Genomic DNA, 26905 nt, shown 5'->3' with positions numbered 1-26905 from the left:
GATAAACAGGGGTAGAAGGACATGGGATACAGACAAGGAGTCATGAGACCTAGTAGTTGGGGGGCGGGGGGGTTCAATCATCCAGTTGAGAAATGAGAAGTCTACACCAGCAGCAGTTGAGATAGAGAAGAGGTGGAAATGTGAGAAGTATTTAAGAAGAGTGGCTGATGTATTGTGGAGGCAAAGTGAAGAAGAACTCAGGACAACCTGGATAAACCTTTAAAGTATAGAGGTGGCCAGCTCCAAAGCCATCTACTGGGATGCTCCTGAGCAGGACACTTATTCTGTGTCTCTCCTCATGCTGACCATGAACATCCTGAATTCAGACAGGCCATTCCCTCTACCACAGTCTTCTCTGACATCTCCCACTCCAGTCTGGGTCCTTTGTGTTCCCGTAGGACACAACTCTGCCCTCTACCTATCACCTTTGCTGTTTAAAACATCTGAAAAGGACTCATGTTTATTTTGTCAAACTGAAATAACACAGTAACACACAGAAGTTGTCCCCCCACTCCCACCATACACACACCTCTGCTTAAAGGGCACCAAAGCTAAAAATCTGGTGTGACTCCTGCACGATTTTGTTCCCTTTTCTTCATGATTATTATTTTAGGTAATATGTTCCTATTATACAGACTTTTCTACAACCTGAGTTTGTCATTTAATAATATATCCCAGACAGCTGTGTCAACACATACAGATCTACCTCATTCACCTTAATGCTGTACAACATTACAGCATACGAGTGTAACAATGATTTGACCATTCTGCTGCCAATGTGCTTTCTCAACATTTGCCTGTTAGAACAATGGTGGCATTACCATCCTTGCCAATTATCTTTTCAATTGTGTGCAGGTATTTCTAGAGGAAAGATTCTTAGACAAGATGAGGATGTCAAAAGTATAACCATTGCTCTTCAAAAACTTTTTACGCATTTATACACCCCCGAAGAGTATATTAAGAAGGTAACAAGGCACTCTAATGACCTATTTACTGTCTCTCCATTCAACAATGAACAACACCTCAAGGTAAGGGAACTCAAACTGCTTCTTCACTGTTCCACTCTTACCACCTAGCTCACAGCCAGGGTCATAACAACCACTTAATACAAAAATATTTGTTGCTCAAACAAATGAATGACTAATACTTACCTTGCAAAATTGTTGCGAGGATTGGGGATAATATGGGTAAAAATATGTAAAGAGCTTAGCCTGGCACAAGCAGGGAATGAATGAATAATTGAAGAAGGAGACCATTATGAAAATTAAATATTAAATATGAAAAAGAATTGCCTCTCTCAAGTCTAGAGGCAGTATATACAGTGGCAACCCCTTCCCATCAAATTTCTCCCCTTAATGGTGATTTTAATTTAGTTTGAGCTCTTTACTTTTACCATCCCCATTAGTAAGTTTAAAAGCCATAAAAGTTTTCAATAAGAACTGTAAACTAATAAAGCTACCAATTTTAACTATTCTCTTCATGAGACCTTCAAGAAAATTCTTACTTTCTGCTTATCCAGCCTATTCATGCTGTTGATAATGTAGTTTGTAATTAAAAGAAGTCATCCATGCAAAAGCAGTATGTTACAGTTACTTCTAAGTTCCTGAGTTAAGGAAGCCATGGCCATAGACAACAACCACAGAGAGCCATAGGAACCAATACACACATCTGCCAAAAAGTTCTAGTTAATTGTGGATTTATCTACTTGAGTACTCTACCTTGAAGTTTTACCTCTTAAACCTCTCCTTGGGGTGCCTGGGTGGTTCAGTCGGTGAAGCATCCAACTCTTAATTTCAGCTCAGGTCATGGTCTCATGGTTCAAGCCCCACATTGGGCTCTGAGCTGACAGCACAGAGCCTGCTTGGGATCCAATCTCTCTGCCCCTCCCTTGCTCGTGCTCTCTCTCTCAAAATAAATAAACTTAAATATATATATATATATATGTGTGTGTGTGTGTGTATAATAAAACATATAATATATAAATATAACAATATATTTATAGTATATGTATACATATAAATTTAATTATATATGTATATATATACACACACATATGTACACATATATACACATATATATACATACACACATACTTCTCCCTGATCTAATGGAAAGGCTATTATCAAAATTCAGAAGCAGAGAGCTGAACTCACCATTAGTTCCCAGGGAAGTGACACTTCAGGGAGGTGGGCTCTACAAGGCAATCTGGTGGCTGTAGACTCGAACCCCAAGTGCAAGACAAGCTTAGTCATTCAAGAAAGCTCTGTAGCACTGCAGCACCAGAGCATCAAGTTATCATCCAGCAGCTGAAGCTATAGGCAGGAACGCCACATCATGGTTCTTCCAGGCTGAGAGTAAATGCCCCATGTGGTCATGGAGGAAAAGCTCAGAGGACATAACTCAGACAGAACTTGGCTGGGAGTGCTGGACTGAATAATTCAGACAGAAACACAGGCTTATAGACTCAGTCAGGTGCAACCCAGAGACCTGGTATTACCCAGGCACGCCAGACACCAGACTCTCAAAGAAGCCTAATTCTAAACCCAACCAGATGGTGACTATCAGACTAATATATTTTACCTTAAGCCTCCTAGGAAATCAACAGACCTCATTATCTTAATTTTCTTTGCAATTCTAATTTCACACAGTAAATTGCCCTATTAAGATACACTGCAGCTTAGTGTCATAGTTCTAGCAGCACATTTTACATCTTCCCTAAAACACCTGGTTGTTGCTTTGAATACTGTAGGATGCTGCTAGAAAATGTGTGGACCACCTCCCCTACAGGCAAAGCAAAGCGGAACAGCCAGATAAGATGAACTGAACAATATTTCTGTATCAAGAAGATTGTGCACCATGAGAAATGAAATTGAAGTGTACAAAAGAGTATCTATATAGGTTAAATGCATCCAAATTATGTATTGTTTGTGCAGGCCTTGGTAATGATCATAAAAGTAAGAATTAGTCTATACTTACTGTTTTGAAACCTCAAAAGTAAAGCCCTACAGAAAAAAAAAAAAAAGAACCTCCTTTTAGGAGGTTAGGGGCCTCCTGGCCTGGTCAGGAGCAAAAACTTAAGACTCAGATGTTCTAATGGAGATTAAAGAGTACACTAATCATGGTGAGCACTGAATAATGCATAGGATTGTTGAATCACTATTTGTACACATGAAACTAATGTGACACTGTATCTTAACTATCTTAGAATTAAAATTAAAAACTTAATTAAAAAATCTGCCTGGCAGATAACTGAACTCTTCAAATGTTGCTTAAAAAAAAAAAAAAAAAAAAAAAAAGACCCAGATGTTCTGAGTTCAAATCTCAGCTCTGTCTCTCACTAGCTGGGTGGCCATGGGAGTTAAGCATATGCTCTGTGCCTTAGCTCCTTTACCTCTCTCAGTCTCTGTCTATAAAAAGTATATAAAAGGATGTCCCATACTTCTGCTATTTCCTCATGCCACTGTGGTCACCGTCATCATTAGTAAAATAACACGTGGTCTTTGCAAAGCACTTCAGAAAATACAATGTGAGATATCTATCTCAAGTTAACACAGGATGTAACACGAAGCTTTCCAATGGCTGTGCATACATCTAAAAGGTTATACCTCTGTTCAAGTACATGATGGCCAGTGTCTAATACTTGCCAACAGTCACTAAGTTTATCTAACTATAGCATTCATTAGGTTCAAAAAAAAAAGATTGTGGATGGTAAATTTTTTTCCTTATTTATTCATTTTCTTCTCTCATGTAATTAATTTTCCATGCAAATATTCAGAAAACAAAAACAAAAACTCCTGTCATGCAAAAGTAACTCTAAGAGCCCAAAAACAATCACACTTGACCTTGCCAAAGCAAATGTTAAAGAGAATGCCCCATGCCTAGTCAACTCATGAAGATAACACATAACAAGAACTATAATCACATACAGTTCACATAGAATTTAAAAAGCTCTAAGAAGGGACAGTACAAAGGGATGGGTTTAGAGAAGCTTTAGCATACATCTCCCCATAATCTCCATGCCTCATTGCCTCAAATAAATACAAAAATCTATGTAAGTAGGCTGTCATTTAATAGCAATTTCAAGACCAGTCCTTTGGTTAAACCTCACCCCCACAGGGCCACATCTCCCAAACTCCATCCAATACAGAAATTTTAAAGCTACCACATTTTATTCAATGGTTCTTAATTATTTTAAGTTATAGCTCCCTTTGAAGTACGTTGAAAGTCCTTGGTTTTTTCCTCGGGGGTTGGAGTGGACCTGTATGTATGTATGTGTATGTATGTGTATGTACGTGTGTGTGTCTGTGTATATATATATGTATATACACACCTACATAAGTATACACAACTCTGCATTTCATCTCAAGAAATCCAGGAATCTCTTGAAGACCATTCATGGATTTCCTAGACTCTTGTTCAACCTCCTTTGCCTATAAGGAAACCAAGGTCCAGCAAAATTAACTAGCTCGTTCAGGGTCAAAGAACCAATAGCAGAATTGGTGTCATAACCCAGGTCCTCTCTCTTCTGTCCAGACTATTTCTCTTTCTACTTTACCACGCTGTATATAAATCCCCTGAATTTATTCAGTGAACATTTACTGAACACTCACTATAGGCTAGATATACCTGATACACTCCACATGTTGAAGGTAACAAAATAGAGATTATATACTTCCCCCTTTCAAAAAACCCACCATTCATTGGGAGGGAAAGAGCATATAGGTAGTAAGTAAAAACACAGACCTGGTATTACAAAGAACACCTGCAGCCCAGGGGAGAGAGCAAGGCCAGATGTCCCCCTCGGCCTGAAGGCTAGAGCAAGGATGGCTCAAAGGGCTTTTTAGAAAAGGTGACCTTGGAATACATCTTGAAAGGCAATCGGGAATTTCCCCAACTCTTTGTCTGCAGGTTAATAGAGAATTACCATCCTCTGAACCACCCACTCCATGAGAACACTTGCCTACTCAGAGCAGATTCACACGTACCTTACTGTCTGAGAAGCTTTTTGTAGTTGCCATTTCCTGAATAATATTTTTCTTACTGTGGGTATTTTGCAGGTTCCAAGAGATGACGTCATTAAGCAAAATTTTTTTTAATTTATTTTTTTAATTTACATCCCAATTAGTTAGCATATAGTGCAACAATAATTTCAATAGATTCCTTAATGCCCCTTACCCATTTAGCCCATGCCCCCTCCCACAACCTCTCCAGCAACCCTCTGATTGTTCTCCGTATTTAAGAGTCTCTTATTTTTTTGCCCCGTTTTTATATTATTAAGCAAAATTTTTTTTTCTAAACCAAACGGACCTGCACTTGTCTCAGGATCCATTTCTATACCACCATGGTCTTGCTGTCTGTGCATTCTGGGCCTCTGAGCTCTACCTCTAAGACCCCAAAAAGAGTACCTTTCCTTCAAACCTGCTTCCCCTTCCTATGCCCAGGGAGCCTACAGTCTCACTCCTGTCCCGACACTGGGAAATCTTTCAGACTTGTACTTGTCCTTCACACACCTAAATCCTATCACTTCAACCTTTTGCATCTCTCTCAGATCCAACTCCTTCTTTCTTCCACGTCTCTGGCTTATCCCAAGCTCTAATTCTTACTTCGTTTACTGGAACGGCCTTGCAATGTGTCTCCACGCCTTCAGTTTCACTCCCCTCAAACTCGTCTTCTACTCTGCTATCATACAGGCTGTGTGACACTTCAGAAGTGTCCATGTCATACACCACCACCAACTCCGTGTCTACCTTGAAATTCTTAAATGTTACCCCTCACGAAGAGATGAAGTCACCAGCACTCAGGAGTCTTCAGTAGATCTGATACACTCCCTATGCCCTTCCAGGCTCACCCTACTCTCCCCATACCTTCCATGTCTAGCCCTGCCCAACCACCTGGCTTGCTGTGCTCCAGAGATTCTAGAACCTTTCACAGAAACCCTACCAGAGCATAAAATTCATGTTACTACAATTCACAGATGGTGTCAAAATAAAAATATTTCTACTACAGCGTAGGCAGAAAAAAGGCAAACTGGCAGCAGCATTGTTAATTTTCTCCCACCAAGTAAAAGAGGCTGTAAGTAACTTTTCCCAAATGCTGTCTGAACCATCTTCTGGGTCCAAATACCAGAGATGAAACTTGGGATTCAGCAGTGCAGAGTTAGCTGTCTGGAAGCACAGTATTTAGTTAGAAATCAGAACAAACACAAATATTCACTGCTTCTCCTAAATTTACACTGGTGTGTTGCAGTATGTTGAACTCAGGAGGCAAATATTAAAGAATTCAATCGTTTGTACACAACTGTAAAACAAACGCTTTAGTTCTGAAAACATGACCATATTTGCAAGTGATTCCCTGCCTCTAAGCAGAGCAGAGATATAATCCACAAAGACTAAGTGGCCATTTTAATGTTCACTACCAAGCATGGGAATTTCACCGTGGGTCCCGCAGGTAAACAGTGATTACTCCCCACCCCATCTCAGTAACGACTCTAGCAGAGCAGCTCTGTCTTGCCAGCTCATTGGGAGCCTTGGTGCATTCACACAACTCACTTGAAGCAGACACATCCTGTGCATTAGCATCAGGCCAGAGGAGAAATCATTTAAGTATCTCAAGTACACAGGGAACGTTCTATGTGACTTAAGGGACTTGGAAAATAAAATGAATTGTCAAAGCTGCCCACAAATCATACAGCTGGGTCAAAGTCAACACATTTTCCACACTTGACGTACTTTCAAAGTCATGCAACCCTCCTGCAAACATTTCTGCTACCTGAATGCTGCCCACACAGCTATTACCACTTTAAAGGATGAAATCGCAGAGTCCGGGAACAAAAAGGCAATGCCAGAATGACAGGATCTGACAGTGGAGCAGAACACATCCCTTGTGCCAACCTGAAAATGTCCCATTTTCAGTCCCAGCCTCAGAACTGCTCACAGAGAATAAGGAGGTGTAAGTTATTCTCACTTTTCAAATCACCTAGGAGAACACACCTTTACCTGAAAGACTGGGAGAGTAACAGGACACTCCTTTCACATCTCTATGTTCTAGTAACACTGGTCATTTCATACTTCTTAAAAGTACTCATTTTCATATACGCTTTAACAATTAAAAAGCAGGTAAACTAATTCTTCATTATGTAAGAAATGGAGTTTCCAGGGGCGCCTGGGTGGCTCAGTTGTTTAAGCATCTGACTTCCGCTTAGGTCGTGACTTCATGGTTCACAGGTGCGAGCCCCGCATCAGGCTCTGTGCTGACAGCTCAGAGCCTGGAGCCTGCTTCAGATTCTGTGTCTCCCTCCTTCTCTGCCCCTCCCCTTCCCGTGCTCTCTCTCTCAAAAATAAATAAACGTTTTAAAAAATTTAAAAGAAGAAAAAGAAACTGAGTTTCTAGAGCTGAGATGGGTGATAGAAATATGTGAACCACATACACAACCTTAATATTCTAAGAAGCTACATAAAACATAAAACCAGAAAACATAAAAACAGGTGAAGTGAATTTTAATCATATATTTTATTTAGTTCATTATACCTAAAACTTATAATTTCACTATGTAATCAAAATCTAAATCAAAACATTTTATGCTGGTATTTTTTTCCATACTGAATCTTCAAAATCTGGTGTGTACTTTACAATTACAGGTCACCTAATTCTGACTAGGCATATTTCCTTTTTGGAGGGGGGAATGGAGAGGGAATAGAAAGAAAGAATATGCACGTGCACAAGCTGTGGAGGAATAGAGGGAGAGAGAGAAGCTTAAGCATACCCCACATCTAGCATGAAGCCCAACGTGGGGCTTGATCTCACAACCATGAGATTATGACCTGAGCCGAAATCAAGAGTCAGATGCTTAACCAACTGAGCCACCCAAACACCCCCAGATTAGGCACATTTCAAATGCTCAATAGCCACATGTGGTTAAGGGCTACCACAGTGGACAGCATAAGTCTAGACAAAAGTTTTCAAAGTGCCTAGAGTTATGGCAGAAAAGGAAACAGATCCATGATGGAGAAAAGATTGGACCAAACTCCTCAGTTTACAAGTATAGGTGGTAGCTTAAGAGTGACGTGGCACTCCCAGGGTGTCAGAGCTTGATGTGGTCAAAGAGCCAGTGCCTACACTTCTTGATGCCTATGGCCATCTCCAGTGGAAGCAGCGGAAGCTAAAACAATGGACTTTAAAAAGGGAGTAGGGAGCCACTATGGTGAGGAAGAAACCACCACACACACAGGCCTTTTCTACTTAACACATCCCCACTGTCTACACATGTCAATTATTTGACTGTTCTCTTAGTCAATCTGATGGCCACCCATCAGGACATTCATCACCTATCACATGTCAGGCTTGGCCCTTAGAACACTCATTGGATGAGTGTGAAATAGGGTTGGAGAGGCAAGTTGGAGGCAGACAGCTTCAAGTGCCTGGCTAGGGAGCCTGCATATATTATTTATATGGGGAGCCAGCAAAAATTTTTGAGCTGGACAATGAACTGTCAAGAAGCAGTGTGTCAAGAATACTAATCTGTTGCGGCATAAAATAGCTCAGAGGAAGGAGCCTAAACCTAGGAAGTTGTTTTAACAAAAGCCTAGCTGTACATTGGTTTTAGGGGAGAAAAAGAATGTGACAAGCATTATGAAAAAGGGATCAACCCAACTTGAACATTACTAGATACACCAAATTCCAGAGGCAAGAGTCTAGCTTGAGCAAACTTTAGGAAATCTGATCTGACTTCAGTTCGTCAGAGTGTAGAAGATACACTAGAGAGAGGATTAAATCCAGGCATCATTTAGAAACTTGATGCTGCCCCAGTGGGGATCAATGATATAGCTGTGGTTGACAATGGTCAAAAAAATTGACCCAGAACTGTCAGGAGTCTCAAGTCTGTGAGACTGGGATATGTCACCTCAGGGCTGCCAATCTGAACCTGTGTTAGGCTGGATCTACAAATCTCAAACTGGCGCAGGGGTAGTCTGGTTTCCTACTGAGTGATTTGCAACTATTTGTGGTGTGTGTGTGTGTGTGTGCACGCGCACACACATTCTACCACACATGAACCAGCAGTCATAAAATAAGGTTTCTATGGAAATACATCTGATGCAGTTTTTTCCCTTCATCTTGCTTTTCTACTTTTCAGTCTTTGCTGAGGAGCATGCACAATCATGATACATTAAGTTTTCCTTTCCAACCAAATTATATTGAATTTAATCAGCTTTTTCAAATTCACTTGCATTATGATTTAAGAAAAAAGATGAAGATTAACTTTTATTTTTATTATTTAATTTCACTTTGAGAATCCTTCTCTCTTGCATTGCAAGTGCTTGCTGATTGTCACTTTAGGAGTAACTTTAGTTGAATTACTTAAATAGTTATTTTTGAAGCAGTGTTAACTATCTGTCACTTTAGATCTCCACAACCTGTGGCCTTTAAATCCTGAAAGGGATATGACATTAGGAGTCCTGGAAGACTTCTTTTTCTGGAACTTGGATATTTTGCAAGGAGTATTCTTTGGTCATTAGCTCCTGAGCACATGTGGTTATTCCAAGATAATCTGAATTTCCTCTAGGGTCTAGTGTTTATCAAGAAGTGGCTCAGAAGAAACAATCCAAGGCTGTAGAAACGTAGATCAGCCCAGATGGGCAAAATGACCCCAGTGAGCATATGGTGCCAAACTCTGATGGTCCTGGTCCCAAGTTTGTTTGTTTGCTTTTCTGATACACTTTTCTGTTTCACATTTTATCTCAGGTTAACCTCAGATGAAGTATTTCACCTGAAGAATGAGTACAGTTTAATTATATGACAAAAAGGAAAAATAAAGTCACCAAAGTTGAAAATTCTTCATCAGAGTTATCCAGGGAGGCATCTGCTCTCTCTTCAGAAGCTGCTTCTCAGATCCTCCTTCCAGCCTACCTTTGAAAACAGACTCAGACATTGGAGGCACCAGAGGCACAGTGACCCGCTGCCAGAGGTGGTTGGTTTTATCTGTAAAGCCAATTCGCCTTCTGGCAAAGCACAGCTCCCGATTGAGAAAACATCTGTAAACAGATGAAATTACCAAGATAACTCATGTCTAAATACCTTAGTAATTCATGGCCTTTAAACCCTTGCCATGATGGCATCCTTCATGACCCACCACGACATCAAAATCCCTATGGCACATTAGGTAATGAAATGCTTTAGAGAGAACCAAGCCAGATCTACTTTAAATTGGTTTCTGTGCAATGGTAGATCTAATATTTCAGTGTTGATACGGTTTTCTTTTTATTATCGTCCTTTTTTAAAAAATTATTTTTTTAGCGTTTATTTTTGAGAGAGACAGAGACAGAATGTGAGTGGGTTAGGGACAGAGAGAGAGAGAGGGAGACGAAGCAGGATCGAGGCTCCAAACTGTCAGCACAGAGCCTGACACAGGGCTTGAACTCACGAGCTATGAGATCATGACCTGAGCTGAAGTCAGAGGTTCAACTGACTGAGCCACCCAAGCACTCCTTATTATCCTCCTTTCTAAACCCCCCCCAAATAAATATCCTGTCAAAATATAACATATTTAACAAGTTTTGAAATCTACATGATCTTTTGGGGTGCCTGGGTGGCTCAGTCGGTTAAGTGTCCGACTTCAGCTCAGGACATGATCTCATGGTTGGTGGGTTCAAGCCCCGCGTCAGGCTCTGTGCTAACAGCTCAGAGCCTGGAGCCTGCTTCAGATTCTGTGTCTCCCCCTCTCTCTGCTCCTCCCACACTCATGCTCTGTCTCGCTCTCAAAAAATAAATAAACATTAAAAGAATTAAAAAATCTACATGATCTTTTAAGGTTCTTTTCCCCAGAGAGTATTTGACAGCAACCTGAATTAGAAGAATAAAATCCTGGGGTGCCTGGGTGGCTCAGTCGGCTGAGCGTCTGACTTCTGCTTGGGTCATGATCTCGCAGTTAATGAGTTCAAGCCCCGCATCAGGCTCTGTGCTGACAGCTCAGAGCCTGGAGCCTACTTCTGATTCTGTGTCTCCCTCTCTCTGCCTGTCCCCCACTCATGCTCTGTCTCTGTCTCAAAAATAAAGATAAATGTAAAAAAGAAGAAGAAGAAGAAGAAGAAAATCCTACAGTGGCAGCCGAAACTCAAACATTTATATCCAGTTATTAAAATGCACTTAAGTCATGAGTCTTTCACTGCTGAATAGAGAAAGGAAACCCAGACCAGTAGATGGCCCTGCATGAAGTCAAACATTCATATCCTTAGGATTTCTCCAAAGGGACATCTTGAACTGGATGTTTCAAAGCAGCTATTCTGACAAGGCCAGGTCGAAACAGCCATGCTTATTAGGAAGTAATGAACCAAAACACCCTCCTGACTTTGTCACATCTCAGATGCCTATACTGATCCTCACCTCATCCCTAACTCCATGCCATCAGATCCTAAGCCTAAGAATGGGATAACTGATTATTTGAATTTAAAAAGCAAAACAACAGAAAAGTTTAACGTTTTTTTCAGGCCACATCAAAAAGTTCCTGGCATCAAATGGTATAGAGTGGCTCTTAGAAAATGACCTTGTCAGGGCGCCTGAGCGGCTCAGTCAGTTAAGCATCCAGCTTCAGCTCAGGTCATGATCTCACGCTTTGTGAATTCAAGCCCCACACTGGGCTGTGTGCTGACAGCATTGGATTCTGTGTCTCCCTCTCTCTCTGTCCCTCCCTCACTTGTTCATTTTCTCCCCCTTTCCCCCTCTCCAAAATAAACATTAAAAAAAAAAAAAAAGACCTTGTCAATAGGACTACCTCAAAAAGTCAAGTAGCCAGCATGGGACTGCATGGAGGTTATGATTCTGGTTCCAGCTGTGACCTTCCTTGAGACCATGATAGACCGTGTGGTTTCTCTGGGCTCCAGGCTTTCATCTCCAAAATTATGAGCTAGCTGGATCTCTAACCTCAACTCTACCCAACCAAGCTGTCGCACTCCCAACTCCAAACAGTGAGCCAATAGTGGTATAATCTTTGCCCGTTATTTTTTTAGAAACCAATTCTCTTAGAAACAAGATGTTACACCAGTGTGCTGGACTGGCCATAGATGTTCTATTCATTGATGTAAATGATTCCATGCAAAGTCTCTATTTTTTTCCTACTAAAACATATAAATATTAGTTTCCCTCAATAGATGATGGGTATAATTTTTTGACCCATGACCCCTTTAAAAAGGATATATATCTGTTTGGGGCCTAAATAAGCATCAAAGACTTAGAGAGCACAGTATGTTTATAAGGTGTATGTAAAAATAAAAGCTGCCCAAATTCCTGGAAATCATGGCAGAGTCAATTTTTATGACAGTCTTACAAGTGCAACTCACAAAATGAACATGTATTGCTGTTTGTAAAATAAACGCTTAAGTATATTTATGCTGATTTACCATGAGAGTCTTTTTCACATCCTAAGTGCATAGTGATTAAAATTTTTTTGCCACCAATCCATTTGACTCATCTTTTTACCTTCTCTGCTTCAAAATCTTAAATAGTTTAATTCAATCAAGTTTATCTGCTTTTTGGTTCTAATGAGAAAAATGACTTTAAAAGTAAAAAAATGTATGACTTCAAGGTGGGATAATAAAAATCCTAAGATTACTGAAATGTACAAGGTACTAATTTTAGTAATTTAGTACTTTAGTAATTTTTAGTGACCATTTTTCTGTGTCAGGAACTCTACAAGAACCTGTGAGGTAGGAATTAAGCTAATTTTACAACGCAGGAAACAGTGATGGAGGAAGTTCACACACCATCTGACAGCTGAGGGGACTCCCAGTCAACCACTTGAGCTTTCCTTTAACACCAGTCTACCCTTCAGTAACACTCAGTCTTGGAGAAGTTACTCTTTTGTTCATTTTCAAGATATCCATCAATAAATACTTACTTAGCATCTACATATGCCATAAATCCCACTCGGTGTCAGGGATAGAAAGAACCGTTAACATGCTCAAGGCGTTCCATATGCTACAGAAAAGAGAGAGGTCGGTCAATAAACCATTGCAGTCAAGTGTGAGGAGCTAAGAACGAGGTGCTCATAGGGCTCCAAAAAGTCCAAAAGAGTCGAGACCAGGCAGATCTCTGGATCAGGGGAGGCTTTCCAGTGAATTATACTGGAATAAAGTTTGAAAGCATGATTAGAGATGTGTTACGTGAACAACTGTAGTGAATGACATTCAGGATATAAAAACAGCAGACACAGAATGCCTCAGTAATATCACTGCTTCTGATTAGGGTAAAGAATGACAAAGGAGAAATACGAAGTTAAAAAAAAAATTTTTTTAATCTTTGCTTTTATATGGGGCAGGAGTCCTCAAATCTTGTCCTGCACCAATATCACCTGGATGACAGATTGCTGGGCCTCAGCTCCAGGGTTTCCCATTCAGTTGGCCTAGGGCAGGGCCTGAGAATTTGCATTTCTAAGAAGTTCTCAGATGCCAGTGATGCTCTTCATCTGGGGACCACAGTTTGGGAACCACTGATATAGAGAAACAACTCAAGGACAGATTTAATTCAAGAGCACTGTTTTAAAATGTATTACCTTTCTCTATTAATCTAGATAAATTCTTTTTTAAGCTTTTTTAATGTTTATTTTTGAGAGAGAGAGAGAGAGAGAGAGAGAGAGAGAGAGAGAGAGAGAGAGAAAGAGGGAGAGAGAGAGAGACAAAGAGAACGCACACGCCCATGGGAGCACAAATAGGGGAGGGGCAGAGAAAGAGGGAGACACAGAATCCGAAGCAGGCTCCAGGTTCTGAGTTGTCAGCACACAGCCCAACTAGGGGGCTTGAATCCACGAACCACAAGATCATGACCTGAGCCAAAGTTGGACGCTCAACCAACTGACCCAGACGGATATCCCTGGATAAATTATTGATTTAAAAAATGGAAAGTAACTACATACAGGTCTATTTTGGGTTTTTTGTTTGTTTTTAGAGCTAGTGAGGACACAAGTGGCGAGAAGGGCAGAGGGATTGTTCTATGCTCTATGCAGAGCTACATGTGGGGCTGGATCCCACAACGCTGGGATCACAACCAACTCAAGAGTCAGATGCTCAAGTGACTGAGCCACGCAGGGGCCCCCATACAGGTCTATTTGATTTAGACAGTATCGTGGAAGGAACAAAAACCAACAGAAGAGAATTCTAAGGAAGCTGAACATACAATTCAGTTCATACACTTTTGAACATTTACTCTAATTGCACCTTCTAAAAGCCAGGTTGTTTTGAGAGTGTCTCTTGCTGTCCCACTGCTCTGTATAATGGAAGAGGCCTGTGCAGAATTAGGAAGGGGTACCCTCAGACACGGCTACTGAACCATCATAGTCCTCTGCCCACATTCCTTCCTTCCCAACCCCCAGCCGGACAGCTGCTTGTGCATTGATAAACAGGATACTCAAGGACATACACTGAACTCTCAATAATGGTGGCTATTTATCGAGGAAGTAAAACTTCTACGGAATTTCAGTTTTGTTTTTCTCTTTTTTTTGACATTTCCTGTTTATTTAGCAAATTATCACAGGTCAGGCACTGCTCTATTGCTTTATGTATTAATTCATTTTATCCTCTTAACATCTTTATTGCTAGTCCCATTTCACTGACAACGAAACTGAGTCATAGCGAGGTTAAACAACTTGCCCTTGATGCACACAACTGCAGGGCACAGAGTTGGGTTTCAAACCCAGGCAAAATGCTCTTATTGACTATTTAGGCAAAGGAATACATTTAAACTTCCATATTTTCCAACTCAAATGATTCCCACTCAATTCAAATAGTGATGTAAATACTCTTTGAAAAATAGTTTAATATTTTTATATTGTTGGAAGTTTTACTAATAAGCGTACACAGAACTTCTCAATGCAAAGATGTTTTCAGAATTGTACAACAAACAGAAATGGTTTTCACACTTTCTCTTCATAAGCTCTATGAAGCCAGTCCTTTGTTCAAACAAAATATTATCAGAAGCCCAAAACTGAAAACTGATGAAAGCAAAGCTAATCAGAAAAAAGTAATAACGTGGAGGTGAGAGACCCAAAAATTCGAGGAGTAGCAACCTGTTTCTTGGGATAATTATAGTACTTTGAAAGAGTGTTTTTCATTTCGCTATGTTAAGTGCTGGCTTTAAGTTATGCCACGTCCTATTTGTACCTCATATAATCTATTGGCATATGTTGAAAAACCAATTGTGAGAAATTTCCTGATTCAAAATCAGTTTCCTTATTTCCCTTTTCTGTTTATGGTCTTCACTCATGGAAGAGAGAAAGATGTCAAGTCCTAGCAGATTGAAAAAAATCCAGAGTCAAAGTAACACAAATATGACCCCCAATGTCCTCCATTTAATTTTTTCATATCCAAATGTGTTAAAATCGTAAGTGAACGAAACATAAACCAAGTCACCCCCCAAAAAATTGTCTGGCATAAATACAGAATAATATGTAAATTAATAACATAACTTACTTGCCACCAATAATGACTTCTTACCATTTTCAGTCCTTAAGGGTACGAACATATTTTGGAATATTTGACACAATTTTCCATCCTGTGAAAACACTAATTCTAATTTGAATCCTATATAATAAAGCATGGCAACAAATCGTAACCACTGGTTATCTTTTTTCTCCAAATGAGTTGTCATTCATTCTAACGCTATAGAGCAAACTTGATGTAACCACAAACATAATGATGCACAGTGAATTTTATTTTCTGGTGCTCATGATCGTCACCCAAAAAAAGAACTACTTTAAAAAAACTCTTGTTTTTTTGTGTCAGAACGATCACATCAAATCAGAGTACTTTTGTAAGAAAGAATATTTCAATCCAAATGCTAATGCTTTCTTCTTGCTCTTTTTTCAAATATTTTATTTCAAATAGATGTTTCAAAGGGCAAGACTAGATACTACAGAAACTTTCTTTCCATTGTAGTTAGACTCAATACTTAGCACTTAACTCTGCTGCTTATCTCTTGATATAGTGGAGACTTTATTCATCCCTATACTACAAAAATCTGATTTATCTTCTGCTCTTAAATATTGAAACAAGGCTTTTTGGAGAGACTCATGAGATTGGATTATGTAGTGCCTATTTGATTCCATCTAATATCCCTGCTCCTCTGAGGGACAAGTCAGAAGGGAGGGCAGGGTAATGATGCTCCAGGGCCATGCACAAGGTCTGGTACATTGAGCACATAGTAAATCTCTGTTAAGAGCGCCCTCTGGCATCCCCCGGTGTACAACTGGCATGACATGCCAGCCCCATTATTCTTCCTTTACATTCCTAACCTCTAAATCTGACTAAGCTTTGTGAACACCTGAGCCCTAAAAGATACTAGCAATCCATGTAAATCTTGGCCTTTTGGCACCACCTTAAGGAAGCATTAGATGAAACTTAAACAAAATGTTTCTTTAAAAGCAATGGAAAATGCTTGCTGGATTTTCCTTTTCCTCTTTTGTAGTGAATGTGGCAACATATTTCAGTATCAAGGTCCAGGATCAGTAGGAACAGAAACTGAGCAAATTCTGATTGTTCCCCTAAAGAAACTTTTACATGTACAAATAAGAGGCAAGTGTTGGGATTTAATAATTTACAGAAATATAGTGCTCAGGTGATCAGTCAAGACCCAATTTTGGCTATTTTCACACACTTGAACAATGATGATGGATTTCAGAATCCAAATGCCTGTTTAGAAAAATGCTTTCAACATACATATTTAATTAGGTCTTAAAATAGAGATTTTATACAATGTCCTAGGAGGCTTAGCTGACATAGGATTTCTTAAAGTTTCAATGCTAAAATGTCCATTTTTAGTAAAAATATGAACACATGTGGGCTAAGTAATGCTAATGCTTAGAAAATGCTCATGAACAAGGGCCATTGCTGAACACAGGATTAACACATATGGATGAAGAAAGCACTCACACTAAGCTTGAGAAAGTGCTTCCAATGAAAAGTGATTAGAAAAGACAAAAGCAGTCAACACACATAAAAAGCAAATTCCCAACAGCCACATCCTTTTTCAGATTGCTTTTAAAATTATAAACACTATTTTCTTACAGTCTCTTTTCCTTGGCATATATTTTTTATCATGACTACTAGAAAAAGGAAATTATACTAACTGTAAAAAGTAAGAAAGGCCCTGCTCTCAAACCCCACCACAGTGGGGCACTTCATGATCCAAATCCCCACTAATGGTCAGCTTGCCCCTGCAACTTGTCCTCAGTTCCCACACAGTAAGATACAAGGCAGGAGAGACTCTAGATAGATCTCTTCCAATTTCAGATGTTGCCTCAATGACCCATGGCATATACTTTTTCACATAAAATGTTTTTTTAGGGTTACAACAGGTGCATTTAATCAATAAATAAAATGTGTCCTATTGTTGGACACATGAGTTTTTCTCCCCAACTTCTCACAATTATAAACAATGACGAGAATGCTTTTGTATCTAAATATTTATCCATGCATCTAATTATTTCCTGATAATAATTCCTAGCAGGGAAGCTGCTGGGCCAAAGGGTATCAACATTTTAAAAGTTTTAATGTATACTGCAAACCTCAGAGGATTTATTTTTTTATAACTTCCCTACAGATAAGCTATTCTAAACTGCTCACAAGCCTGAATGAAACCTGCCCAGAGGGAAGGGGACTGTTGTATTATCAGATTGTGCCTTTGATCCTCAGGAAGAATTCCGAGGTGCTCTTATGATCTTTTTTCCTCCTTAGTGCGATTCTTACGTTGCTCTTAGCAACTGAAAAATAAGCAAAACTATACAGTTCCTTTCTTAGAGCTATTACTTGAAGGTTTCCTTTGTCTACTATCAATTCAGCAACATCTTGGGGTGGAGTCATGACTATAATTAGATACAACCTAAGAATATAAGATTATGACTCCCAATGAAAAGAAGATCACAGAATGAATAAAATATGTAACTCATTGAACAAGGGAGATCACATTTCTAGAAAGAAAAGGACATTGCTGTGTCAGCACCAGGTTTGTAGTCCCTGGACAGTATACTTGACATGGCACAGACATCAACTGGATTCTTAGAATCCTTAATACATCTCTAATTTATACTCAAGTCAAATCACAAATATTTTATGAGCATTTGCAGTGTGCAAGACTCCATTCTAAATATTATGAAGGAAACAAATCTACAAACCAAGGGGCTTACAGGTTAGGGGACGAGACCAGAAAAATACATTCAAAATCCATTAAAACAGGGTAAAAGATATTTAAACAACACTCCAAAAACATTAACATAAAAGTCACTTGGCAAAGGCCCTAACTCATGCAATTACTGTGGATTACAAACAGTTTTTATAAACAAATCCCATTTTATCCTATAATTTAGGATACCAAATTTGCCCCCACATTACAGTTCCTTCCCAAATTACTCAAAACATTATGAAACTGTGAAAGCTAGAAAAAATTTTTTTACAAAATACCTTTTTATTTCTTTAGAGCAAAGAAAATTATTTGTGAAGAGTTCAAGGATTTGAATTTCCTAGAGAAACACTGCTAGAAAGCTTTTCAGAAATAGGCTACAGCAGGGCACCTGGGTGGCTCAGTCAGTTAAGTGTCCAACCTCAGGTCACAATCTCACAGTTCGTGGGTTCCAGCCTCGTGTTGGGTTCTGTGCTGACAGCTCAGAGACTGGAACCTGCTTCAGATTCTGTGTCTCCCTCTCTACCCCTCCCCCACTTGTGCACGTGCACGTACTGTCTCTCAAATAAGTAAATAAACTTAAAAATATAGGCTCCAGCATAATTTATTACTACTAGAAAATGACATGTAGTAACAACATATTGTCCACTATAAAATGTTTCTAGAAGTTTATGTTTATAAAAACCATATTTTCTGAAATAATCTCTCCTCTTTTAACTAGCATATCGCCACACAAGAAAAAGTTGATAAAATTCTGCTGATAAATTGCCACTAATTAGGCAAGCCCTAGAGACTCTTGGATGTCAACCGCAGCAGCCTGGACTGTGATTCTCAACCTGGAACCGCAACTCCAGCTTCTGGGAGTCTGGGAACAGTCATGATAGAGGTGTGGATGGCACGCTGGCATTCCTGCTCTTATCCATCCCCCTCCATCAGCATGCTCCCTAGACCTTCAGAGACACAGAGGACTACTGGGTGAGAACAGAACAGAAATACACAGAAAAGGGTGGCAGAAGCTATAGGTGTTCTCAAAACCAGAGGAGAATGAAGGTCTTATGTAGGGAATTGAGCAAATCAGACTTTCTAGCCACACTTTCTGTTTCAAACACTCTATTTTCATCTGTAACTAAGGAAATTATGATCGTTTTTTAGATTGGTATGAACCAATTTTCTATTTCATGAAAATTCTGTATTTTCATAAAATACAGTCTCATATGAATGTTGTTTTAATCCTTATATTTACATGACAACACTAAAACATGTTTTGTTACACCTTGGGCTTTTTCGGTTAGTAAATCTATGGGATATTTCTCCCCTCAGTGCTTTAGTTGAACAATTTTATCTTTCTGTCCAAACGTAACTACCAAATAGATAATCATGTTACAGCAAGGCTTCCAAACACATTTTTTCCATTCATCTGGATGTCCTGCAATCATCCCACTATGAACAGTAAGAAGACACCAGGAAAATGGATGAAAACAGGAACATCTGGCAAGAGAACCAGACATCAAGGAGGAAAATGGACAACAAGGGAAAGAAAGGCAGCATGGAGAAAGAGAAATTTCTCCAAAATTTTCTCCAAAAGAAAATTAAAACAAAAAGGCCAAACATATAGAAAGTCAAAAAGCAATTTAAAAAGGAAATAAGAGATTAGAAAACAGTATTCTCAAAAATGTCTTTTCATATCTGGAATGTGCAGAGTTCCACTTTTGAAAGTCCTTTCCTCACTCATGAATGTGTTTGAATTTAACACATAATTTTCTTCTAAGATATAAGGCCACATACAGAAGATGAAAGAAATAATATTGGCAAGGTTTTTATTTTTTATTTTTCCTTTTTAAATCTCTGTCCACACTCGGGAAGCAAGGTCTTAATAATTCTAAAGCTGTATGGAAGGTGAACACATATTTTGAAGAGAGAGCACCATATCAAGCAATGCCCCAAGACTCAGTCTATGCCTTATACTCACAGATGATGTGGACAAAGAAACAGTAAGCCCGACAACCACACCTGTACAGGATGCACTACTGAGCATGATTACTGACCTGCACAACAGAAGGAGTAGGCTGACATTTCAAAGTAGGATGACATTTTGGGAAAGTCTCACACAGAAAAGCAAATTAGAAAGAAATCTGGCCAGACATAAATATAAAGGGAGAACTGACTGAACATGATCAGATTTGTGAAAAATTAATGACCTCCTCACCCAACACCAGAGAAATTGCACGTTAAAATTTTTTGAAAAAATTTTATAAGATAAATGTGTCGTGATTGGGAGAAATCATAATGGAACATTTCAAGAGACTAGAACCCATAAAAATGTACAACTATCATCTAGCAAAATAATCATAAACAGACTCAAGCGTATTAAAGACAAAGGGTTAATGCTTTTATTATCCAAACACCTCTTACAAATCAATATGAGTAACAACCACAAAGAAAAGTAGAAAAGGACAAATTCAAGGAAAAGAGATACAAATGGCTGTTAACATTCTATGAATCAGGACTCCTCCAAAAAACAAGTGCCTTTTGTCACTTCTAAAAGGGATTCCTATGTATCAAGAAGAATACAGGCTGAAATTTTTGTTTTAACATTTTTCAAGTTGCAACAGGAAGTCATAAGCACCACATCATTTTCTATGAGTGGACAAATCAACTATGCTCAAATCAAAATGCTTGCCTTAAAAAAATACCTCCTCTTATAGGAGGAAACAACAAAATTAATAATGGTCAGCATAAAACTATACAAATCACCTATTCTTAGAATATTAACTTTAAGAAGAAATATTAGATTATCACTAACAAAAGTTTAGAGGGAAGCACAGCTCTACAAGTTCTGGTTTACAGGAAGTTACTTAGCACAAAGGCTGAATACATTAAATTATAATTCTGTCAGAGGCTGCTGACAAAAATGAAACCCCTGTGCACAGTAACAATCTCAATGTGGAGATGTCTCAAAGAAATATATTAAGTGGGAAATCCTGTAACAGATGCAAGAAGAAATCCTAGCAAAAATAACCAATCAATTCCTACATGTGTTGCATATAGGTCTCTTTCTATTACCTAAAATACCCTGATAACTGCTGCACTTTCTCATGATTTCTTATACTGCTGTGCTTTCTCATTTCTTATACTGATTTCCAAAGAGGAGGAAGAGTGAAAATTAATTGTATGCACCTGTTCAATTCCAGATGTGAACAAGTGTGGTTCAGGTCATGTATAGAGTACTATTTTTTTTTTAATTTTTTTTTAAATTTTTTTTTCAACGTTTTTTATTTATTTTTGGGACAGAGAGAGACATAGCATGAACGGGGGAGGGGCAGAGAGAGAGGGAGACACAGAATCGGAAACAGGCTCCAGGCTCTGAGCCATCAGCCCAGAGCGTGACGCGGGGCTTGAACTCACGGACCGCGAGATCATGACCTGGCTGAAGTCGGACGCTTAACCGACTGCGCCACCCAGGCGCCCCTAGAGTACTATTTTTAATGTACTTAGCATTAAATTCTATATGGAGAATAATATGCACAGAACTCAAAACCCCAAGTAGTGGTTGATTCAGAATGGTTAAATTAGGTTCCTTTCTTCCAATGTCATTAAGACACTTTACACTAACTAGTAATCTACATCCAAGGTTATAAATTTCCCTACTGATTATCAACCAAGAACCTCTTACGGGTTTAACACCAGGAATAGGATAAACAGAAGTATATGTTATGGTTCTTCCCTTAAGGACTTCAGGCTGGAGAGGATATAAGAATACGATCATTAGAACACTTGTTGCAATTAGAAAATGCCACTAAATAATGAAGTGTAGATTATAAATATTTAAGTACCAAAGAAAGTACAGGAAGGAAGTCTGGAATACTGTGGGGACTTCATGGAAAAGGAGAAAGAAACTGTGCTCAATAAAAGGTAGAATTTGACATTTGAAACAATAAGGCTCACATTCTAAACAGGAGACAGCATAAGCAAAAGTAAACTTCGTCCTTGATACTCTCTGTCATCAGCCACTAAAGGGATCCAAATCAGATACAATTCAAAGTGGCACATCATTTAATAAAGGTGACTGAGTCCTAAATCAGCCAATGATAATAATCATAATAATTTTAAGCAATGAAGAAGCATGATGAAAGCAATACTTACGGAAGAGTATTCTGGCAACAACTTGTAGAATGGATCCAAGAGAAGAAAGTGGCATGGGAGAAACCAAAGAGGTTATTGAGAAAATCTAACCTAAAGGTCTCAAACACCCAGACTGAAGTCATGGCCCTGGTAACAGAGAGAAAGTGGTAGACCTGAAACTGATTTATAAGCATCAGTAGAATTTGGTGATAATTGATTCCAAATGATGCATGAGAGAAAATGCCAAAGTTCCTAGCCCAAGGGAATGACAAATTCCATCTCAGTTTTTTTATTCTAAAAATGAGAAAACACAGAAGACTAAGTATACTGTGAACATGATTGGATGCTGCAGTGTCTATCTTTTGCTGCTACTGTGTATTTGAATTACCTTCCTATGTTTGGAGAATCTCTTAGGAGGAAGAGCCTCCCTTCTACACTAAAAATAAAAATGTCCAACACTCACATCTCAGCCTCCACTGCAGCTATGCTCTGGGCTCATGAGCTGCTTTCTGCCAATGAGGTGCACTAGCCCTAGACTTTGATGTGGAAGTTAGAAAAATGAAAAGGCAAGGCAAGTAGGGACTCTCATGACAACTGGTGACAGTATCCAGCAGCAGTGGCTGGAGCCCGGGACAACTGTCAAGTGGCAACAACAGTGCCCCCTGGAAGCCTTCATCACCAGACAAGTTCAATAGTATGATCTCAGGCACTGATCCTGGCTGCCTGGTTTTAAGGCCCTCCCAGACATTGTGTGAGCCACTCAACGTGCTTTAAGTAACTTCCTTTTCTATTTATATCAGAAACTGTTTCTGTGGCATATGATTAAGAATCCTGATTGACAAGTGACACTAATGGAAAGAGCTTGTGAAATGGTAGTAGTAAAGTACTTCTTTCAAGAAGATGGGATATTTGGAATGAAATTCAGGAATCAGAAATGTCAGTCATAAGGGTACTATATGTTTAAGATACAGGTTGCAAAGGAGAAATATCTCAAAATTCCTAGTCTCTTCCACAGTTGCACATACGCACTTAGTCCATTGCCTAACAGAGAGGCAATGTGATGTGTTAACAAAAATGAATACAGGCTTTGGACACTGATGAGCCAGCCTATGCTTGAATAACAACTCGAGGATTAGGTGCTTTAGTGACTTTAGGTATGTAACTTTACCTCTCTGAGCCTGTTTCTAACATATAAAGTCGAAATAATCCTGTCAATTCGTCAAAGCGGTTGTTGGAATTAAGTGAGATAGTTGATCCCAAAACCCCCATCTCTTGCCAAGTATATAGGTGTGCTCAATTAAATAACTGCCAATTTCTTAATCGATTTATGCCAGCCACATGCAGTCTTTCATAGCACGATCCTGCCTGACTTGGCTAATACAATCCCACCTCTGCCCCTGATTTTGCTAACCTCCTGGCATCATAAAATTAGTCACTTAGTAACTTCACTCCAATGTCCAATGGGCCTGCCTGTAGATGCTCAATGATATTTAGGCTTTATGGTTTTTCCTTTGACTCATTTATTTTTGCCTGCTTTGAGTCGTAAGAACTTCAACCTGGCAGCTCAAGTTTTTAAAGTAATACATTCTCATTGTCAAGAATTTGGAAAGTATATCAAGTGTACAAAAGATGAAATATCATGAAACTATTAGAGCCGGAAGAAATCTAAAAGAAGGTCTTTTCAAACCCTCTTATTTTCCAAATGAACACACTGAAGCACAGAGAGGTTGGAGGACGGTTCCAAATTCACACAGGAATCATTTCACATATCAACAAACTTGTACTGAGCATCATGGAACAGGGCCAGGGCCCGGGCTTTAGCTGGGTCTCCTGATTCTACTGCCAATACACACTCCACTGCATGTCCAAAGGCTGAAGTTCTATACCTCTCACCAAAGCCCCACAGCAACAGACCTGCAATAACAGCTGTTAAATCTGAAGACCAAGTAGGATTTCCATAGACAGCAAAGGGCATTGGTGCAGAGGCAGCAGCACAACTAGAGGCATGAGGCATGCCAGTGCAGAGCAGGTCTGGGGAACAGTAAACCATCAGCCACAGTAGCCCATGTGGCAGAAAAGAGAAACGCGAAACTGGCCAAGCTGGCCAGGGACGGATTAGAAGACCCTTCAGGCTGTGTCAGCGAGGTGGGCCTTTTCCTCTGCAGAAGGAGCCATCAAAGGCTCATGGAGAGCAGAGGCGAGTCAGAAAAAGAGCTGAGTTGTGATTACTCCAGATTGGAGGGGAAACTAAGGGAATTAGGGAGGCCAGGCAAGTGACCGCTGCAATGGCCCGGATAATAAGAAAGGACACGCTTCCTCAGGCAGAGGATGAGGAGACCAGAAGAACACTTCTCAAATGGCTGGCGGAACATAAGAAGGCACTCACCACAGGACAGGACAATCACTCTCAGAGCTACCACAAACCTATTGCTGGGCCAGGGCCAAAAACTAAAGAAGGGCGAGGGAAAAAAGGAAAAGGCAAAAACCTCACATATTGGCAATGGCTTTCAGAAACAAAACAAATGCAATTTATTGCTCTGAGTTCACTCTCTGGACTCAACTTCACAATTCCATCTGACAACTAAAGACTTAGGAGACCAAATCCCCAAGGGCCACCCCACAACTCTAAACACCATTCACACAGAGGCAATTAATTCAGAAAGGATAGCAGGGGACACACTGGTCATTAAACGGCACAGGGGGAACTCCTGACAAGGCCAACTTCTCTGATCAGGTTCCCACTGGGCCAAGTTGTAGGGATGAGGAGAGCCGGGCAGGTTCATCTGGACCTTGTGATAGAAGAAACCCTCACTCAGAGCTGATGTGAATGCTGTCTTGGTTTAGTAGATTATAGACACACCCTAAGGCAAGTCTCCCAGAGGAAACAACATCCACCTCCCTGTTTAATCTCATAGTCTCCACGGGCCCAACACCAATCAATCAGGATCCATCTGGAACAAAGCTGCATTCTCTCAAATGTATTCTCCTCAATTAGGTTTAGTGGAAATGCATCCAGAGCGTTTTTTTACCATAAAATGCTGACCACGCTTTCAGTAATAACTACTGAGGAATCACACAGACAGACACAAGTTTATTTGCTTCCTTTGAAGGAAGGAAGGAAGGAAGACCAGAAAAACAAACTGATATATTCTATATTGGTATTATCTACAGCCATTAAAATAATATATGAGAACTATAAATACCACCAGGACTCATCTCAAAAACGTTTCTAAAAACATAGGTTAAACTGTGTCATTATGTAAATAACATATGTATCTAAAACAGGGGGGCCTGGAAGGCTCAGTTGGTCAAGCGTCTGACTTCGGCTCAGGTCATGATCTTACCATCCATGAGTTCGAGCCTGGCGTCAGGCTCTGTACTGACAGCTTGGAGCCTGGAGCCTGCTTCAGATTCTGTCTCTGTCTCTCCCTGCCTGTCTCTCTCTCTCAAAATATAAACAAAACATTTTTAAACATACACAGTATAACTAACATTTATGAATGCATAAGCAGTTAAAATATAAAACAATACAACACAGGTGAAGGCTGAGGACACTCCCAAGAAGCCAGGTCTCCTGGCAAGCTGTTCTTCAGTCTCCTTTGTGACCCCGCACTCTTGCAAACTTACTCTCATTAGGGAGAAAATTAAAAAGGAGTTTACTATATAAACCTCCAGTCAAGTGCCTGACTTCCCCAAGAAGTTTGATTCTTTCAATCAACATGTATAATGGAGCTATGTTCAGTTACATTTTCTAACACCAAAATTGTCTAAAAAAAAGAAAAAGAGAGAAAAAAATAACTTATTATCCTGTAGTTTTTTCTGTTTTTTTTTTTAACCTTAAATATTAGTTATAATCTGTTTTTAACTCAAGTTTGGGGAACAAAATAGGCTATGAACTTTCCTGCGCCTTTGATACAAGTCTCCAATGAACTAGCAAAACATACTTCAAAGAAACTAAATATTTTGTGTGTAACAGTTTAACTTTCCAGCTTTCTCCTTTAAAATGTATTACTATCAGAGTGCCTGGGTGGCTCAGTTGGTTGGGCGTCCAGCTTCGGAGCAGGTCATGATCTCATGGTTCCTGGGTTTGAACCCCTAGTTGGGCTGTATACTGACATCTCAGATCCTAGAGCCTGTCTTCAGATTCTTTGTCTCCCTCTCTCTGTCCTTCCCCTGCTCATGCTGTGTCTGTCTGTCTGTCTGTCTGTCTCTCTCTCTCTCTCAAATAAAACATAAAAAATATTTTTAAAAATACATAAAATATATTACTATCAACTTCCTACAAATGTACTATTTCTTTTCTTGGTATCACACAGATTGAATGCAGACACAGACAGACATATATATATATTCAACTCAAAAGAGGAAAAGAATAAAAATCATGCATAGTATCCAATATTTAGCTGCATATGTAACATATTTATAGAAAAAAAGAACAAAAATGATATGAAACAAATATAACAAAATGTTAATACCTCTTAAATTTTGATGAGAAGAACACGGATGCCTCAAATTCTACTTTTCAGAGTAATGGAAATATCTTTTTTAAGTTTTAAGTGGAAAAACATGAGGGTGGGGGAATTTGTTACATGACTTTCTGTAGTGCCTTAAAATATATATATACATA

The 26905-nt window shown here is 39.4% G+C and overlaps 1 protein-coding gene across 2 annotated transcripts in view; it reads right to left on the bottom strand.

Annotated features, from left to right (window-relative positions):
* VAV3 (vav guanine nucleotide exchange factor 3) overlaps nucleotides 1-26905 on the bottom strand; it is a 362499-nt gene that overhangs the window by 202084 nt on the left and 133510 nt on the right. The gene's annotated exons all lie outside the window — the stretch shown is intronic.

This window comes from Neofelis nebulosa, chromosome 2, assembly GCF_028018385.1.
Source record: "Neofelis nebulosa isolate mNeoNeb1 chromosome 2, mNeoNeb1.pri, whole genome shotgun sequence".
NCBI lineage: Eukaryota > Metazoa > Chordata > Mammalia > Carnivora > Felidae > Neofelis > Neofelis nebulosa.
The sequence above is the reverse complement of the archived record's forward strand: the minus strand, read 5'-3'. Positions and strand labels throughout refer to the sequence as shown.